This window comes from Vanessa atalanta, chromosome 23 (genome assembly GCF_905147765.1).
Source record: "Vanessa atalanta chromosome 23, ilVanAtal1.2, whole genome shotgun sequence".
Lineage (NCBI taxonomy): Eukaryota > Metazoa > Arthropoda > Insecta > Lepidoptera > Nymphalidae > Vanessa > Vanessa atalanta.
In genome coordinates this window covers 4,709,113-4,729,759 of record NC_061893.1, presented here as the reverse complement: position 1 = coordinate 4,729,759, position 20,647 = coordinate 4,709,113, and the positions used below count along the sequence as shown (strand labels likewise).

The 20,647-nt window shown below is 30.8% G+C and overlaps 1 pseudogene; it reads right to left on the bottom strand.

Moving 5' to 3' along the window:
* Nucleotides 1-3,504: 3,504 nt before the first annotated feature.
* On the bottom strand, nucleotides 3,505-7,876 carry LOC125072995 (annotated as a pseudogene).
* Nucleotides 7,877-20,647: the final 12,771 nt, after the last annotated feature.

Below are 20,647 nucleotides of genomic sequence, written 5' to 3'. Positions count from 1 at the left end.
CGATAACATAAAAGTTTTGCAAAAAACATTCACATACAAACAAACAGTAAAATTTTTATATATTAACGAATTTCAACTTAAAGCTTAAAAAGAAATTCAGACCTTCTTGTTGATGAAAAACATAACATAATTGTGAGGTTATAAGAACAAAATATAATTGTAAGAGCCTGCAGTAGCATTTAAAATGTATGGCCTTTAAAAAGATTTGCGTACACTCTCTTGAAAGCACCATAAGCCTAATACTAGTGCTATCGGTATTGTTGATTTACAGATTACAGGTTGAAAGAACTAAAGTAACTACATGCACTACAACATTAACAGCCTTTAAATTTCCCACTGCTGGGCTAGGGCCTCATCTCCCTTTGAAGAGAAAATTTAGAGCAAATTGCACCAAGCTGCTCCAATGCGGGTTGGTGGCACAAGTGGCAGAATTTTAATGAAATTAGACACATTCAGATTTCCTCACGATGTTTTACTGCAACGCTGTGCACAAGATGTATTATAAACACTAATTAAGCACATGAAAATTAAGTGATGCTTGCTTGAGTTTGAACCCGCAATCATCGGTTAAGATGCACGTGTTCTAACCATTCGGCTATTTCGGCTCAAAACCTACATATAAATTCAACAAGCACCAATGACATAACAAAGGCCATATGCCAATGTTTATTGATGCTGGTTTTCTACTACCCAGTCTATCTACTTAACAAAGTAAGAATATAAAACTACAATATCTAAGTTATAATTCTTCTGTTCTCATATAGGTAAATTAAATATTAAACAACGTATATTGTTGTAAGTCAAATAAGATCGCATGCCATAAACGAACATATTCGGAATAATAATGGAATACCTAAACAGATTTACTTTCTCTTGTGATTACGGAAAGCTCTTATCTTATTAGTGGAGTTACGTTTTTATTGCTTCAAGCGCAACATCCTACATACGAATTATTTAGACGATATTGTTTCCAACGAAGTGAAATATAAAAGTATTTTTATTCTGTATTTATTCAATGTTAAGATTTGATTTTATGAGAAAATCTATGCATTTTTTTTTGTTATAGGTAGGTGGACAGGCTAATGGGTCATCTGATGGTAAGTGGCCACAACCGACATAGACATTGATGACATGAACGTAATATTAACCATTCTTTATATCACACTAATGCACTACCAAGCGTGGGAGTTATGATCTTGTGTTCTTTGAGCCCGTAAGTTGTTCACTCACCTTTCAAACTGGAACACCACGATACTAAAAACGGTTGCTTAGGCCAATCAAGAAGTCAATAATAATTTCCAATTTTGGAAATTTTATACTTTAGACAATTTCCTGAAGTTTGGAAAGATTTAATATACAAAGTCTTGAGAATAGACGAAAAATATTGTCAATGAAATTTTTATTTAAATTATTTAACAATAATATTGACTGTCAGGAACTTTTATCAAGATTATTTCTTTTATACCAGATTATATAGAACGTAATTAGGAAAAAATTCCATAATATCGAGATCATCATTGTCAGTAATCAATTAAAAGATTTAGATATATGTCACGATAGTCGCCCTCACTTCAATCGAAAAATAAAGAGCTCATTTTTAATTTTATGGAATATCTTATTGGTTTTATTAATTATATAATAGTTAAAAAAAATATTACACTTCTTATCTTAAGTTTTTTTGAGTAGGTAGGGTTGATAGGTCTGGTATTACATACCGTACCATACATAATTATCGAAAGAATACAAGTTTATTTTTAATAAAAGTTGAAGTTACAAGCAGTGTATACATTTCAGAAAATGTGTTTATAGAATGATTTTTCAAGGTTGAACAAAAATATTGTGACAATGTTCTACCTACAGACCAAAAATGGCATAAACGCAAGATGAGCGTACTATAAATAAAAATGACAAATTTTAGGCCCAAGTCGAGTACTACCAATTTATTTGAACACACATTCCAGGTTTAACGAAACTCCTTAATTCCAGAAAGCACTAAAACGCCCTTTTACGATCTCTCAGCGTCTGAATGTACACACATGTGGTGTATCTTACGTTCGTGTAATGTTTTTGATTAAAATGTTCCTCTCTTTATTTAATATCCACAAATAACATATTCAATCTGTTAAAAATGTATCGTTAATATATAATGTCAGTTTTTTAACTACTATAAATTACTAAAGAAAAAATTACAATTAAAATATTGTAGTTGTTTGTAATAATAAGTTTTTAATGCAGAGGTAGCCATTGGAAACTGTCACTGAAAACTCAAAACTGAACATGAGCGTGTAATGTTACAATGTGATATGTAATCTTGAACATTATGATTATAAAATGTATATATTACACGTATTAAAATGGCTCATCACTATACTAATACGATAATATAATAGTTGGATACGAGGTGAATACTTACAGAATAGCATTGCAGGTAGTGCTCTCACATAAACATCGCCACTGTAAGAAATAACACTAACATGACGCCCACAAGCCATGGAATTATTTAATTTCGTCTCTTGTGCATTTAATTACAGTAAAACGGAAATATTTTATACCCTCTCACAAAGTGCTTATGACGTGTTGTGTACACATCCTAAAGCAAAACTGTTAATCATTAGTCTGTCAATAAAAATATGAAAAGCGAAAAATATATCTTCAATATGAATCGTAATTACGGTGTGCTATTTACCCTTTTAACATAAAATTAAATAATTATGTATGTTGAAAACTGGCAATTTCATAAAATGCACGTTTAAGGGAATTTTGCATTTGAAAATGTGTTTTAGCAAATTAATTAATGCATAATACTCCACGGAGGCGACGAAGCACGTTGCGATAACAAACAAAAAAAAAAACACAAGAAAAAAGTCCAATACTTAGGCTCTAGATGCATACAGCGTTTTTAAATAACCAAATTTTAAATATATTTTAAGAATCAATCAAGAATTCATCAGCAATAATTGTTACAATTTAATTAAAGTAAATATCTTTACTAACTAGGTAAATAATCTTAAGTAATGTTCATAAAAAGCACTAAATCTCGTACTTTTACTCATATTATTATGACTATAAATAATATAATCAGCGCTTTAAAATCGCTCATTTGTAAAATCCTTATGTAAAAGAAACAATCTATTATACAGTAAATGTTGGTGAAACTCCGGCTAGATTACAGAGAGCATAATTAAATTCCTCGGAAAGCTTTTGAGGTAGCCGTTATACGTCAGTTCCACTAACTATAACAATGTGTAGGAAAAATAATGTCGTGCTATTTCCATTAAGTTGTGTAAACTTAGTGTGTTTAGTGTTTCATTGCAAGCTCTGATCGAAATTGAAAAATTCTTTCACACAAAGAAAACTAAATACAGATTTGGTCTTATCTTCGTTCGTCTGTCGTTTCGTGACAAGATTAATACGTTTTAAATGAAAAGAGTTTTGTCCTTTATTCAAATGATAAAAGGAATAAACTTTAACTTTTATATGCCTATATTTTAAAAATTAAAAAAATAAATGTAAAAATCTTTATTTACACACAGCAACAAACATCAATATAAAGTTTTGTATAAAATTATATAAAAAAAATCATAAATAATAATAATAATAAAATTAACAGTATCACTTATACGTATGTTATAATATTCACACGTCTACTCATATAACAACCGATTTCACAACTACTTATCTTGTCTTAGCATCACAATCTTCTTTACTTTTAATGTCTTCTATTTCTGATTTGGATTTGTGAACTGCAGGCACTTCTATTGGAGGTGGAGTGATTGGTACCAAACTACCATCTTCTTCAGCCACTTTAAGGCCAATAGTTGCACCAAGTTTAGCACTAGCTTGTTTGAATGTATCAGATAATTTTACTTGAACGACATTAATACACATAGATGTAAGAGCTAGACCAAATACGAGGTATAATATTGACGCCATCATGAACATAGGATGATCGGGAACTAAATCTCCAAGACCAATGGTGGACATAGATATAAAAACAAAATAGAAGGATTCGAAGAAGTTCCAAGTCTCCCAAAAATTGTAGCCAACTGCACCAATAATTATGTAAACAACCAAAATAAATATAGCTACGGATATAGGTAGATTGAACTCATCGTCTATTTCGAACACTGATGGCGCGGGTGTATCTGGTTCTGTATCGATTTCAATTTCTCTTAAAGTTCCAGGTTTCGGTGGTAGAGGAGGTGGGACATCACTTGGTTTTCTTACCACCGGTGGTGGCACACCTTCATGCATTGAACCTTCTACGTCTTCTTCATTAAATATTTGAGAAGGACGACGTACTACGTCGTAAACTATATTCAGACCTTTCATGACTTCCTGAAATTAAAATTGTTTCGTATTAATTACTACACACACATTTGGCAGAACTATATAAATTAATGTAAAGTGTAAAAGTCGATGCGACACCATTTCATTAAGACTCATTGGATGACAAAATGTGCGATTTGTACAAGAAGAGTACAATATGATATATGATAAGAATATAAGGTAGATATACCATTTACAGAAAATAAAATACAGAAAAAAATATTAGATTAATAAATAACAAATACTATTTGTTCGGGTGTGAACTTGCAATCATGAATATATAAAAAGTAAAATAATTAACAGCCTTCAAATATCCCATTCTTCTCCTTTTGTGTTGAAGTTTAGGAGCTATTTCCAATACTATACTCCTATAATTTGAATTGGTAGATACAAATGTGGCAGATATTAATCTAACTCTTCCAGTTTTCCTTACGATTTTTCCTTCACCGCCGAGCACGAGATCAATTACAAACACAAATTAAACACATGACACTTCATTGATTATTCGGGTGTGAACTTGCAATCTTGAATCTCGAATCGGTGTTCAGATATTTTAAATGCGCTATATCAGCTGCTAGCATCAAACAAATTACATAAATTTATTTATAATATTAAAAAAATGTTACCTGCATAGTTTCTGTTCTTCTGACTCTTTTACAACTTCTCGTGTAGTAAAATCTACGTATAAAAGCCCAAAAGAATTTTATAATTCTGGTAAATAGTTTTCCAAAGTCAGCAAGTACAATCAAAAAAAGAGGGATACCAATAATAGCATATCCAATTGTAGCCACTCGTCCGTAAGTTGTTTTTGGAGCTATGTGACCGTAACCTGAAACATTAAAATAGAATTGATGAGATGATTAATCACAACTTTAACATTACAATATGATTGTGCTAAAATATAATATGAATAAGGTGTATACAAAAATAAAAAAGAGTTTTTTTTTAATTCATTTGTTTTAATATATGATCGATTATAAGTGTCTAGCTTCTAAGAAACTTTATCTTACCGATAGTTGTTACTAATGTCAAACAATAGACAAATGAGTTCATAAAGTTCCAAGATTTCTGTCCACTATAGGATGTCACGCCAGCTTCATGAGCTGTATGCAATTGGTCTTCAAATTCATGTAGTTTCCTTCTAGCTAACGATTTCCATTCTTCTTCTCTGAGACGATAACTTTCACGCCAAAGAGTTTAAATAAAATCTCTTTTTACACTTCTAGTACCACATTTGTAAGCGTTTTCAAAAGATCCTTCTAATGTTTTAAATAGCATTCCACCTAATCCACACATAAATATTAATAATAGTAAATCACAAATACATCTATTTCTGAGTAACCTGATTTTATTATAATCATCGATATGTTCGTTTTTAAATTGTCGCCAATTGGCAATAAATTTCCACGGTGATAGGTTAACTGTTTTGTCTTCATTAACTTTTTCAGCTTTAGGTTGCTTTTTATCAAACTCTTCTTTTTCGATTTTCTTCGCTTTATTTTTATCGGCTATTGATCGTTTTCTTAATGTAGACTTTGGTATAATATCTTCATACTTTTCTAAGTTATGTTGATTAACGATTTTACTTTGAAATTCTTTTGTATCATTTTCATTACTTAAGAGTTTAAGTTTACGCGTTAGTTCAGCTGATCGTTCTAGTAAATCAAATTCATATTCATTTTCACTAGGTGAACTAGAATAACAACTTGACGTGTACTCTGACTGACTTACATCAACAAAGCCTCGCTTATTTTGTTTTTCGGTATCGTGTTTAACTTTAGGCTTTGACGTTAATCCTGAGAGAATTTCTCTATCACTTATAATCTGGATAGTTTTTGGACATGAAATACCTCTGGTTTGTCTTAGCGTCACAGGAGTTTTGTTTGGAGTCTGTAAGATTTTACTGTATCGTTTATATTCTGATGGCAGCCTTTGATCGTCTTTAGGTAATGATAAACTTCGAGCCCTAGCTTTTTGCATTAATTCTATTATTTCTTGACTAGTTTGACTCATCCCCGTTGCTGTTAGATCAAAAAATCTTGTATCTTCAGCTCTGTTGACTGATTGTGAGCGTTTAGCTCTTGGAGATCTGTTTTTTATGAAACGACGAGGAGTCGGTATTACCTTTCGTCTTGTTCCATTAGTATTAATACTTTGTTGATATGTTTGATCTTCACTCATTTCACTTTCACTAGTTTTACTCTGCAAATATTATTACGAATTACTTATTAGTGTTTCTTCATATTCTAGCACTATATACTTTAACTATAATACACGTTTTTGATATATTCGCATATATATCTTTATTAAATCAAGAGAAAATACAATAGTATCAACAAACCAATAAATATGAATATAAGAAATATATTGAAATAGGAACTGACCACGAATCTGGATGAAGATTTACTTCTCGCTGGTTTTACAGGTGGCACTTTGCTTTGTGGCTCATTTACTTGTTTAGTAGGTTTTGTTATGATTGGCTTCGCATCAGTGGGTGATTTTTTACTTGGTGTTCTTACAACTCTTTCTCTTATTTCTACAACGGGTTTTTGATCCTGTGTCAGTTTTTTACTAGGCGTTCTTTCTACTTCTATAACTTTAGTTACCAGTTCACCCGGAGTTGAAAGATCTTTAACTGTTCTAGATTTTTGACTTTGTTTAATTTCCTTTTCTTCGGGAGTAACCTCTTTTTTGACAGACGTTTTGTTCATTTTACTTGTATCTATAGGTTCTTTGGTGACTTCATCGGGATAAATAATTTCTTCTAACTTTTTTGGTGGCGTAGGAAAAGATTGAGGAATCTCTTTGTCTTTTGGTGAAAGTGGAGGTGTTGACAACATAGTTTTTGTATCTTTTTTTTCTGGAAATTCCGTCGTTAATGATCCTCTACGACTAGAGCCTTCATCTTTAGGACTCAAAGTATAATTAGTACTGAGCAATTTATTGCTAGGATCAATAAAACTACCTTTACGCTCCAATTTTAAGATTTCATCTTTGTCCGGTAAGGCGAAAGGAGAAATACTTCTTCTTCTTCTTTCATTTGCCGCCACTACTCTGGCTTCAAGTATTTCATCTGTATTAATATCATACACTGGGTCTTTAGCTTTCGCTTGTTCTTGAACTAAGCGTTTCATTTCTTCATAAGTATTATCAGCCTCAATTTCACGTGAAGAACGTTGTGGATGTATTTCCTCATCCTCGGATGTTGTGTCTTCGTGAGGAACAGATATTCTACCTGGTTCCGGCGTTTTTTCTCTTTGCCTCGTTGCTGAACCTCTATTTTTGGATAAATTTCTTCTCTTTCTAATGGACATAGACTGGGTCTGTGGATCAATCTCCATTGTATCTTCTTTTGACCTAACTGGTGTTCTTGATCTTGAAATAATTCGACCACTTGTTTGAGCTTCAGAATCAGATTTTATCACGGGTACTTGAATTGATACTGCAATGTCAAGATCACTCTCATCGTCACTCATTTCGGAAAAAGACAATAAACTCGCCCTGAAAATAAATTAAAAAAACAAATTTATAAAGAATCTAATTTCAAACTGAACAAAATAATATTTCAAATGGTGTTAGTACCATTTTATATCTATATCATAGATTTTAAATTTGGCAATGATTTAAGTATCTCCTGCCAATAAATTTAGTGATGACATATAAAGCTGAGAGCAGAGATTGATATTAGTTAAAATTTGACTTACCATCTTGAACAGCTTTTTAAGCATTGGGGTCATCACCGGCTTATTTAAAGATTCTATTTTTGGTTTCACGTCAATCGAAATGTAAACAAACATTGACTTAAGCGAGAGAAATTGCCTTCTCCAAAAGAAAATTTTGCATTTAAATAATTATTATAAGGATATAAATAAATAATAATATTGTAATTAATACGTAAAAACTTGTGTTTTCTGAATAAACGTTTGGAACGCGTGAAGACTGAGCTCAAGTGTGCCAAGCTTACCGGGCAGCGTTCCAAATTTAAAACAACTACAACTACATTTGCTATGTTTGTGTGAGTTAAAAATATAAATTCGTTTGACTAGTAAAGCTTGAACTGTTTAAATAAAGCAAAACTTTTTTTTATGAAACTTCTTAATTGTGTTAAGATTTTAAACAATTTATTTCTTACTTTCTAGAAGTATTTCTAAAGTGTTATTTTGCGTTACATATCATAAAATTAATCGGTCTATTATAACTTATTTAAAATCTTAATTGAGAACTTAAACACGTTTTCGTTTTAGTTTTATTAACACAATGGCAAAAATAAATACTTCATCTAATGCGTTGTTCAGGCTTTGAAAGCCTGCACTGAACATTACAGGACTGTGTCGTCGTTATTTACTTTAAAAACAAGTAGAAACAAAATCACTTCATTTTGTTTGAGCATTTTCAGTAAGTGCAGATAAAACAAAATGGAAAATGATTGGGCATTTACAAGGCAATAGCTAAAAACGAAATACTTATTTTTTTATAGCGCCTGCAATGATTCTGAATGCAATTAACCACTTCGTAAAATTGCTTTATACTTTCACAGGCGCTTTAAAACACAAAATGAATATCACAAGATAATAAGCTTGTTTCTTTTTCTTTCTAACTAATGTTCAATAAATAAAAATTAATAATTCACATAAAAGATAAACGCTGTTCATTGATCAATTTATAATTACTTTCAACGTTTTTATACATCTTATGTTGATAATATGATTTCAGTTACGTCTGAAACACATTCTATAGAAAATAACTATAAGTCATTTTGATTGATATAAATATAAATAAATATAAATATTGGACAACATCACATACATTACTTTGATCCCAATGTAAGTAGCTAAAGCACTTGTGTTATGGAAATCAGATGTAACGACGGTACCACAAACACCCAGACCCAAGACAACATAGAAAACTAATGAACTTTTTCTACATCGACACGGCCGGGAACCGAACCCGGGACCTCAGAGTGGCGTACCCATGAAAACCGGTGTACACACTACTCGACCACGGAGGTCGTCGTCGACTCCGACTCGATTGATAAAAGTATAAATTATTTGTTTCAAATTACTTCACTCAGACAAGAACGAAATGGGTCTTAAAATAAAACATAATTATCGAAAAATGGCAGCTCCATTGTAAATAATTTAAATTATTTAAACAATTGTTACGAGTTTCTTTAAATAAATTTCCTTGTGACAAATAATATACATAGTCATAAGAATAACATTTGAATTTTTTTTTTAAATTTAAATATAATTTCAATTAACAAGACGGAAACATTAAACGTTGACTAAACACAGATAACTTTTCCTATGTTTAAAAAAATTGGTAATTAAAGTAAAAGAAAAAGTAAAGTGCTCTTCTTAATAAGCTTGGGATGGAATTCCTTCTGACGCATGAAGATTTCCTCACGATGTTTCCCTTTACCGACGAGGACCTAATGAATTGTTAGCACAAATGAAACTCATGAAAACTAAGGAACTAACACACCCTAGCAAACGTTTGGTATGTTAGAGCTACTTCGGCTTAATTTTGACAAACAGATAAACGTATAATTATACACATACAAGTTCTCTAACTAGTATTAACAAACACGAACTGTAGTTATAGCCCGCAGCTTCGCTCGCGTTTTAAGGGTCGGTCATCATGTGTTAGGAATAAATAAGTACCCTATGTCCTTGGAGTTCAAACTTCCTTCACACCAAATTTGGCAGCAAAAGAAGCACAAACAGAGGGGTTTGCATTTATAATATTAGTATAGATGTTCATGTAAAAAAGTTACAAGCAAACTAATGTTTTTGAAAATAGAATGTCAATATTTTGATTTCAAAATGATTATATAGTAACGTTAGGTACCTATTGTTGTATAAATGGTGCCGGCGTAGAACATAGAATTCCAGAAAGTCCATGTCTTCTTTTTAGTGTCATTGCCGTTCACGTGCTTCATGTATTCTTTGAAACTCTCCTCATAGTCCACCAGATTTTCTTCAATGAAGGCGAGGAAGTGAGCGTTGCTCTGTACACGATTGGATTAAAATTATAAGATCATATCAATATTTATTTTAGTCTTATCTCGTTTATTATTTGTTTTACAGTAAATATATTATTAGTTTGTAAGTTAATCAAAAAATTAACACACGATTTTTATTCGCCTTTTAAATTCAATATGTGTGTCTTGTTTAGGTAACAATTACTAGCGGTTGCACGTAAACAAACCGCAACAGTTTTACAGTGAGTAACTAAAAGTTATATTTTAAGTAGGAGAATCGAATATTATACAATTTCTCAGCTTTCGTGTATGGATACAAGTAGACCATACAATTTGTGTTTCAGTATTTTGATTTTTCACTTTAAGTGAACCCAAAATCAAAACATTCTTTAGGCCTTCATAACTTATGTATGCCATTACCAACGCTATGTACAAACGTGACCTTCTACCATCGAGTACGTTAACGCCTCCTTGTTTCCGATTAATGTAATTAAAATAGTTACCTTTATAAGAGTTTGATTTTCTATCAATTTGTTCTGTATTTTGGTTGCAACTTCTGTTCGCACTTGTGTGATGTTCTTGTCATATTTATCTTCGTAAGGACCTGGAAAAACAATTTAATTAGAATTATTTTTGTTTAACCGCGGTGGTATGATTTTTCATGCATTTTATACTTAGTTTTATTTTGACATTCATATTCTATGTATCTGTTTTAGATCGGGACGTAAAATAAAGTGTTATATATAACGATCATAGAACACAATGTCGGATGCCAAAAAGAAAACAAAAAACAATTTTTGCTATATTTGGGTTTATCATAACAAAAATAAAAAAGCTACGCTAAAAAACTAAAGAAGTTTTCTGTATGAAATGTATTTTTTTATAGTCGGATCTGAAAAGCGTTCATAGAAAAATTACGCATAAATCCATATCTAGAATCTACCATTGGAATGATAAAAGTGACGCTATAAATTCCAACGGATATTATTCTTGCAACTTTTGACCTTCAAAAGGTTTTATCATGTCCTCACTTACAAATTAAACAACACGGAATATTTTATATTATAAACGAAAATTATAATGTTATATTTTTACCATATATGATACGGCACCCAAAAAAGGTTATTGTTATATGTGGTATAAAGGTATTGTCAAACGGGGGGCGTGTAGTTACGTTTATGACTTCATAAAGAAGTTTGTATCGAAGTTTGATTAAGATTTTCGGTCATATAATCTTGATCAAAATCCTATAGTATTAAATATGTATGTATGTATGCTCATGCAACCAAAGATGTGATCTTACTATAGTACATAGATTTCTTGAAAAAGGACACACCCAGAAAGAAGATGATTCTGTTCATAGTGTGATCGAAAGGAACGCGAACATTAAATCATTTGAAATTCTCTTTGTAATTCTACTATAACAGATTTATTTTTTTAAAGAAATTAAATGATGGTTGCTACGTTACTGATAATAACAATGATTTCAAATACCTACTGAAGAACTGCTTATGCAATTCTTTTCTAGTTTGTTATTTTATTTACAAGTATTTATTAAGATAAATAAATGTGACTTTTGATCTAAGTTGTTTGTGAGCTTGTGAATTTGAATAATTCATATTGATTTTTTTCAATTTAGTTTAAAATACTTTATTGCACACAACCTGCTAGTAGCTGAAAGAATGATTTGGAAATAAAACAATGCTCACAAAAGATGATAAATTTAATTTTATTGTTTAAGTTTCAGAGGTATATTATTTGTTAGATTTTATTCAAAAACACTGTCTACTTTAACTAAGTTTGAGCTTGGAATTAGTATTTTAATACTTATTGTCAAATTACTATTTTTATTGCTGAATACATCATATATATTTTTTTTTATATGAAAAAACATGTGTCAAAAAACGATACGTACAAAGTTTTGTGTATATTGACTTAGCATTTTTTCCAATTAGACAAAGCAATATAGGCATCTAGTTTATTATTATAAATTTAACAGTATTGTGAGTAATAGAACTTAACAGTTATCCGGATCTTTGCCTTGGTTAGGATTCTTATTCCTGAGAATCATGACGTCTTGGTTGTTTGTACTTTTTCTTACTAAACATCGCAGACTGTCTTTTTATATAACATCTTTATTTTATCAAGTAATAGCTTATCGCTAAATGGTTTCGCTGGTACATTTATCACGAGAAGTGCCTTCCACTATATCCTTGTGAACTTTGAACTTATGGGTACTATTTTTGTTCAGCAATTTATTCTTAAAGTCGTATATATAAAACTAAATGGATTTTTCAATAAAAAACTCCTTCTTCTTCTTCCATTCTCTTAAAAAGCTCCTTCAAATATCTATGCATGAATGTTGAAAGCGAGAGCCTAATTGAACTAAGTTTATTTTCGTTATTATTTTGTATTGGTAGTGTTGTGAATATTGGATGAGCCACCGTAATTAATGTAATAAATTTTCTATTACGTATAATATACGTAGATAATATTGTTGGAAGTACTTTGACATTTCAAGAGTTGTTTTTTTTTTAATTTTTATAATACCAATGATTTGCGCAAAGGTATATTTCTTTGGTCGTGTAGTTTTCTGTTTCTAAATAAAGATAATGTCAATATAAATATCTAGTACTTTTTTATGTTTTCGGTAGGCGGACGAGCAAATGGGCCACCCGATGGTAAGTGGTCACCACCGCCCATAGACAATGACGCTGTAAGAAATATTAACCATTCCTTACATCACCAACGCACCACCAACCTTGGGAACTAAGATGTTATGTCCCTTGTGCCTGTAGTTACACTGGCTCAGTCACCCTTCAAACCGGAACATAACAATACTGAGTACTGCTGTTTGGCGGTAGAATATCTGATGAGTGGGTGGTACCTACCCAGACGGGCATGCACGAAGCCCACCACCAAGTAAAGTAGTAACTTCTTATTTAAAGAAAAACAAAATCAAGTATAATTTATTCAAACAGCCTTTTAAAAGAAATTTTTAATCGCCATTTCACAGAATTGTAATAAACGATAAACTACTAAGATTTCATTATCGAAAACCAACATTATTCTTATTATGAATAATGTAGTTTCGGCGATAGTAATTGGACGCGGTAAAATATTACGTTTCAATTTCAAGCAAAATTTAATCGATTTGTTCAATAGATTGCCAGTCGTAAATAACGGCACTTTTCAATCAGATTTTTCTAGACTTTAAAATTGGCTTATAAGTCATCTGAAATCTGAAATCAATCTGAAAGGTTTTGGTTCCAAATTTAAATTTAAATGTTCCATTCGTTTAAAATATTTTGCCATTAATATGCATTGAGCAAAACTTTTGCTCGTACCTTTAATACATTTACTTATTGCAATGAACGACAAAATGTAAGCGACGAATCTAAGTACATATTATTAGGTTTCAAGAAGAATCGTTTGTGATGTATGTAAAGAATTAAATGCACTTCAAGATAAGTGTTATCTTAAAATTAATATGCGTGAGCGAGCTAGTTTAACTACAGGCATTAGGGATAAGACATAACATATTAGTAACTAAATTTGGAGACGCGTTGATAATGAATGAATTCTAACACTCCAGTGGCCTATTTGTCACCTATATTATAATTAAAATCTTATTAGACTTTAATTGAACACGTAAAACATTCTTTGTTTAATTTTTACAGCAAATTCATTGATTGACTTTTCTTTTTTTTAATAAGTCTTTAACCTAGGTAGGTTTTAATGTTATTTTTGCTGTTGTAAATTTCTTGAGTAAAATTTAAAATAAATAAATAATAATAATAAAAGTAGTAGTAAGTAATAGTAAACCTAAAAATAATTGCAACAGATAATAAAACAGCGTTGTTAAAAGTAGTTTACATATTAAAGTACGTAAATATTAATAAAAATAGCTGTCATGTCTGAACTTCGACGAAGGTATTTAGGTCAATGGGTCGAAGTATATTTCCAGTACTTCTCTGTTACAAAGGTTTTCAGTTCTGGGAAATGTGCTTATCATTTTCTTATCTTATTTGATGACATGGAAACTAATGACGAAAACATACGTGTATATATATATATATATATATATAATATTTCAGTATTTTTTTAATTCATTTGGTATAATGTGGCAACAATTTGTCTAAAGTCCAGTCCAGTCATTCCGGGTATAATAAAAGTATAAAATAAGGTTTTAATAAACTTATAGTAATATTAAAGTGAAATTATAATTTATCTTAAGATAATTAACTTCAACGATAGTCCTTAATAATGCATCGAAATATTTTAAAACATCCATGCTAATATTACAAAACGCGAGCAAAATCGCGATTTATTGCAGGTTTATTATATTATAAAAACGTTAATATCAAGTTAAACAGTTGAAAAGTGGTTTTCAATAAGCTTAATACAAAAAGAGAAATTGAAATCAATATAATTTTTCGTAATAAAAGAATAAAGAATCTATTGAACCGGATTCAATTTTCTTTTGACAATCTAAGTTCGCTTAAAGGATATACTAAAGGCGAAACTCCAATAACGATAAAAGCTATGCAATGCTAAATGCACGTTCAGTTTAGTAAATGTGTATAAATAAAAAAATCTGTAAGTTTTTAACAAATAGAAAATATATTTTGTAAAATTTCCATTTAATATTTTTTAAATTATCAATTAAGTGTCCAATATATTGAGCACAACTGTGTACGTAACTATATAATTCACGAGACATTTAGGCTTCCTCACGATGTTTTATCTTCCCTACTGATCACGAGATGACTTAACAATGCTTACCTGGGTTTTGCAGTCATTGGTTCAAGTGATCTAAACACTGGCATATGTCTGCTCATTTTTCTTTATCTATTCTGTAGATGTGTTAAGCACTAAAACTGAACTGCTGTACCGATTTTGATGACTTCTGTGTTTGAGTTTGTGAGGCCCCTGAATGGTTCAAATTAGCACCAGTAGACTTTATTTTTACTTATTTTTTTTTAAATTATCTCAAATATAGCTGATCGTTATCAATCATTGGATTAAAAGTTTAGTTCATATTGCAAAAAGAGTTATTCATAAAACCCTTTACAATGCTACAAGAATTATCCATTTGCGTTCAAGCAAAAATCACCCTTAAGACATACTTAGTAGCTTTAATATAAGTTTAGTAACTTTTAATACTTTCATTTACGATCTTTTGAAATATTTTTACTGGCAAAACGGCAAAGAGGAAAACTTACGGGAGTAGACAAAGTGATAAATTGATTAATAATTTTTTTTTTTTTTGCTTGAAATAAACTAATACGATTTTCAAAGAGATCGTTCAACTAATTTTAGAAAAATTACACCTTATCAAAAATTTTGCAAGCGACTTTGACATGAATCTTTATCGCAAGTTCACACACTTCACAGATTTAGATTTAAGTTGATCAACACATGCTTAACTGAAACAAGGATTGTCAATCGAAAAAAAAATATATAATTGATATATAACATTTAAAATTGAATCAACAAAAGTTGAAACCTTTTCACGGAAACACTATTACAAAAATAAGCCTTGTGTGATTTTCGTCAAGACTTTTTTACGTATAAGCTTTTGTTTCAACGCTTGCAACTAATTTTAAACACATTTTTACCAAATTTTAAGATAGTATATTAAATATAATAAATTTCTTAAAACGCTAAATAAACTAAACTGGCTTTGATATATATTTTGATCTATCTATCTTTATTTTAAATCGATTAGCGTAACGCGGTTTCCTTCATTTTATTGACAATTGTGAACGCTATGTGGAAATGGTAGAAGAAAACGAAGTTATCTAATATATTGTATCGAAGGGTGCATCGAATTTTCTTTCAAATGTTTTGAATCAACAGAAGCGACAATGGGTTTCAGTTTTATTAATGTTATATTAGAGGTTTATACTAGAATAGTAGTCTATGTTTTACTATTCTAGTATTAACCAACAATATAAAGCTACCGAGTTTGTTGAGTTTTTAGGTTTGGTTTAATTTTTTTTTTTTGTGTGTTATGGGAGATCTTATACAATTATTTATTATTATTAATATTTATTAATTAATCTTGATATCTATCTTAATATTATAAATGCGAAATCTCTGTCTGTTACTCTTTCACGGTAAAGCTACTGAACCGAATTTGATGATGTTTCTATTTAGTAAGCTTGAACCCTGAGGAAGAAGATAGGTTACATTTTTTTGTGACATAGGTAGGCGGACGAGCAAATGGACCACTTGGTGGTAAGTAGTCACCACCGCCCATAGAAAATGGAGCTGTAAGAAATATTAACCATTCCTTACATCATCAACGCGCCACCACACTTGGAAACTAAGATATTATGTCGCTTGTGCCTATTGTTACACTGGCTCACTCACCCTTCAAACTGCAACACAACAATACTGAGTACTGCTGTTTGGCGGAAGAATATCTGATGAGTGGGTGGTACCTACTCAGACGAGCTTGCAGTAAATTTATGCTTAACACCTCTAAAACGCATGCGAAGTAGCGGCCCCCAATTCGAAAATTCATATTTTGATCAATAAAACTAATAATTAAATAAGAAGAAAGCATCTTCTAAGTATAATATATAATAGAAAATTAGTTTAATTCCTTTTCCTTATTTCCATAACGGACCGCAATTGTATTCTAGATGTTATCATGATACGATATATTAAATAATTTATTCATCGTTCATATTGTAACGCTTTGTCCATTTCACGAATGCCTCGAGTCCATAATGCTATAATGTAGTTTAGTCGCAACCAATCTCAAGGAGTAGCTTAGTTTGATATATAGATACCATTTGTCGAACTTGCAGTTCAAGCTTTTGATTGAATTTCATCAATTTCGGTTCAGTAATTTGGCTGTGAAAGTTAAACAGACAGAGTTGCTTTCACATTTATATTATTAGCATAGATTATGATAGATTTACTTTCGCACTTATGAATATAAAATTAAAATTATTTTTTGTTTGTGCGTTAATCACGTGCAATCAACTGAACGTATCGATATGCGACTTTGATCAATCAGCGCGCAATTGTCCGTAGATTGTTAAAATCTATTCCATTTTTGAATTCCGTTTATACTTACCCCTTTTTATTTAATGCTCGCTGGTCATTGAGTGGAGAGCGGTCGTATAACAGCTAGGATTCCGAGTACCAATAACTACTCGATCGAGCAAACATTTATATGAACTATATATGCATACATATACATTCGGGGCATCAGAATATGCAACTGTAATACATGCTAGCCCAATTAGGGATGAGCCCGATATCGATATTTTGATTTTTCTGATACATCGATATCGACGAATATGATATCTATTCATATGTATAACATGTGCTTATATCAATGTAAAACAGGCTATATTGAAATATAATGAAGAGAGTTCGAGCTTAGAAACTTTATAATATAATACAAAATAATATCAGAAGATGGATTTTACACAAAAAAAAATACTATATCCAAAGTTATTTGTGAAAATAGTTGTACATTTGTTGTGAACTTGACTATAATTCTATCCAAGCTACACTATTATATTATTACTATTAAAAGTTACTTGGTGGACATATGGTTGTAAAAGCCCATAGGGGTAGGTACTACTCACTCATCAGATATTCTACCACCAAACAGCAGTACTAAGTATCACTATATCGATTTGAAGCTTGAGTGAGCAAGTGTTACTGCATTCACAAGGGACATGACATCTTAGCTACCAAGGTAGCTGGCGCATTTAAGAAATGGTTAATTTAGTGCCAATGTCTATGGGCGGTGGTGGCTTATTACGATGGATTACGAAGTCACACACATTATATCTAGTCACTCTACAAGCAGCAACAAGATTTCAAAAATTTAATACACATTTAATTGTAGAATAGCACTGGACAGGAAATAACTTTTCTTGTCAGAAACTTTTTAATCTAACTCAGATAAAGTAAGGTTGCGCTCATAATTTTACACCTTAAAATTTAACTTTTACCGCGAACAAAGAAGTCTTGGTTCAAAAATTAAACAAAGAAGTCGTAACATTCTTCAGTGTAACTAAGGATTCCAGGCATCCGGATAAAGCCGGACATAACTTTCGGTACGTGTCCGGGCAAATTTGACAAAGTATGGCCATTGACATTTACAATTCCACTTTAAAGGATAATTAACATTTAATTTTCTGGTAAAAGATCAAAAAAAGACTTGATCTACATGAATAATATTATCGATAATTTACCCTAAATTATTAAGGATTTTTTGTCGTTCAATTTACACAACTGTACTCCTAAACTTATTGGTTTGGCTGGCTGTTCGGCTTAAAGACCTGGTGTCGCAAATGTCCATGGGTGGTGGTAGTCCTAAGTAAAACTCATAAATATTATTCAATAACTTTGACAGAAGTGATATTGTATAAGAACTCACTTCGTATCTCGGTCGTAAATACCGACTTACTTTGATATGCTACTTGGATGCGTTCCATTGTATTTATTAAATGCTACAATCATTATCAAAGACAAAATCGCATTACAGTCACACATTTCGCGACGTTTTGCGGTGAATTTTGAAATTGTTCTTGGAGAATATAACGCTTCTGGTATTTGTAAATTACATCGACTTCGTACAAAATATTCTAAATTCTAAACGATTTTCCTCCGGCTTAAATGATTATGCAAAATATTCCGCTACGTTACGCAAGTTTACGCAAGATGCTGTCTTAAATAAGATATTGTTATCTATCTTGAAATGCAAAGCACGTTAGGTTCCACAGACTCCCGTCAAACAAACGACTGTAATTGAATTATCCTGGGAAAGTTAAAATAAAATGTTTACAACCTCTTTTGCGGTAATCGTTAAGCTAAACGTATTCATAAACCAGGCCAAGATTAATTTACTTATTTGATTTTTAATATTATATTTAAAATTATTGAATCAATTAATTTTATTATTCGATGAATATAAGTCAAGATAGAAATCTACCAAGAATTCGAGGTTATATATTTATTTCATCTATATCAAAACTATAAGGAATATAGTCTCAAAACTTTGTTATATGGGTATGCTTGTATATAATTATAATTACTATATCAATGAGGCACATAAGGCACTAGTCGACAGTGGTTCAAAACCTTTCAAACAAATATCGCGGTTTATTTTCAAAATATAATTTTACTACACACACACAGAAGACGTGTAAAATTTTCACTCATAAATATGGTACTGTATGAAATAGGGACAGAGCAACAAACAAATTGACTTGCGGATTTTACTTATTTGTAGGGATTGCAAGAACTTATTATTATTAGTAAACAAAGAGGGCAGTACAAAGCTTGACCTCGTGGAGGTATGACAAGAATGCTAGTAATTCTCTTTTGAATCGCTATTCCGATTATCTGGACGAAAATTGAACCAGCGTACCTGCCCGTGGAGACAATGAAACGGAGTATTAAAGTGTGATTTAGAAATGTTTTTCAACTATTACTCCAATATCCAAGTATTTCGACTTCAAACGACGCAAATATAGAATTTGATACAAATAGTTAAGATATTTTTTAATAATAATAATATATTTGAAATGATCTAAATGAAAAGTTCTTATATAATTGAAATAAAGTAGTACTAAAATAATAATAACTATGAAAAGAAAAGACAATGGAAACACACATTCCTTACGCCGTCATCCGTCTCACGTCAGATGTACCCTCTTTGAAAAATCACAATAAGCCCGCTAGAACCTGTTTAAACCTCAGAAATATTTAACTCGATTTGTATAACTTTTTATATAATTTTAGAAATAAATAAGTTAAGTTATATGATATTAAATATAACTTTACTTTCTGTTATATATTATTAACAAGATACATTTCAGATAATAATAATAATACAGTTTGATAAATCTTTATACGACACGTTCCCATTTCGACAATTAACAAAATGAAACGTATTTTGTTTTTTGTTTAAATGCATACATTTTGAATATCGAATGTTTATTTTGTGGTTAACAGTGATTTTTGACACAATGTAATGATTCTTCAATTTTTTTTCAAATTACCAGAGTAATAATTAAACATTTATGAAAATAAATAAAAATCAATGGTTTTTGTCCGTATGTATATTATTCACAGAGCTATCTCAGCCGCTAGTAAGAACAAAAATGATTCTTGTTTTTTAAATTAATTTAAATTTATGCATTATTGCTCATAAAAACACACACAAATACACGCACAGATCTAATCAGTATTAAGTTATAAATAACTTTTCATCCTGTTCATTATACTTACTTTGTTTAAAAAGGAACATTTTTCACCCACGCAACAACAAAGATTGATTACGTTAAATTCATTCGT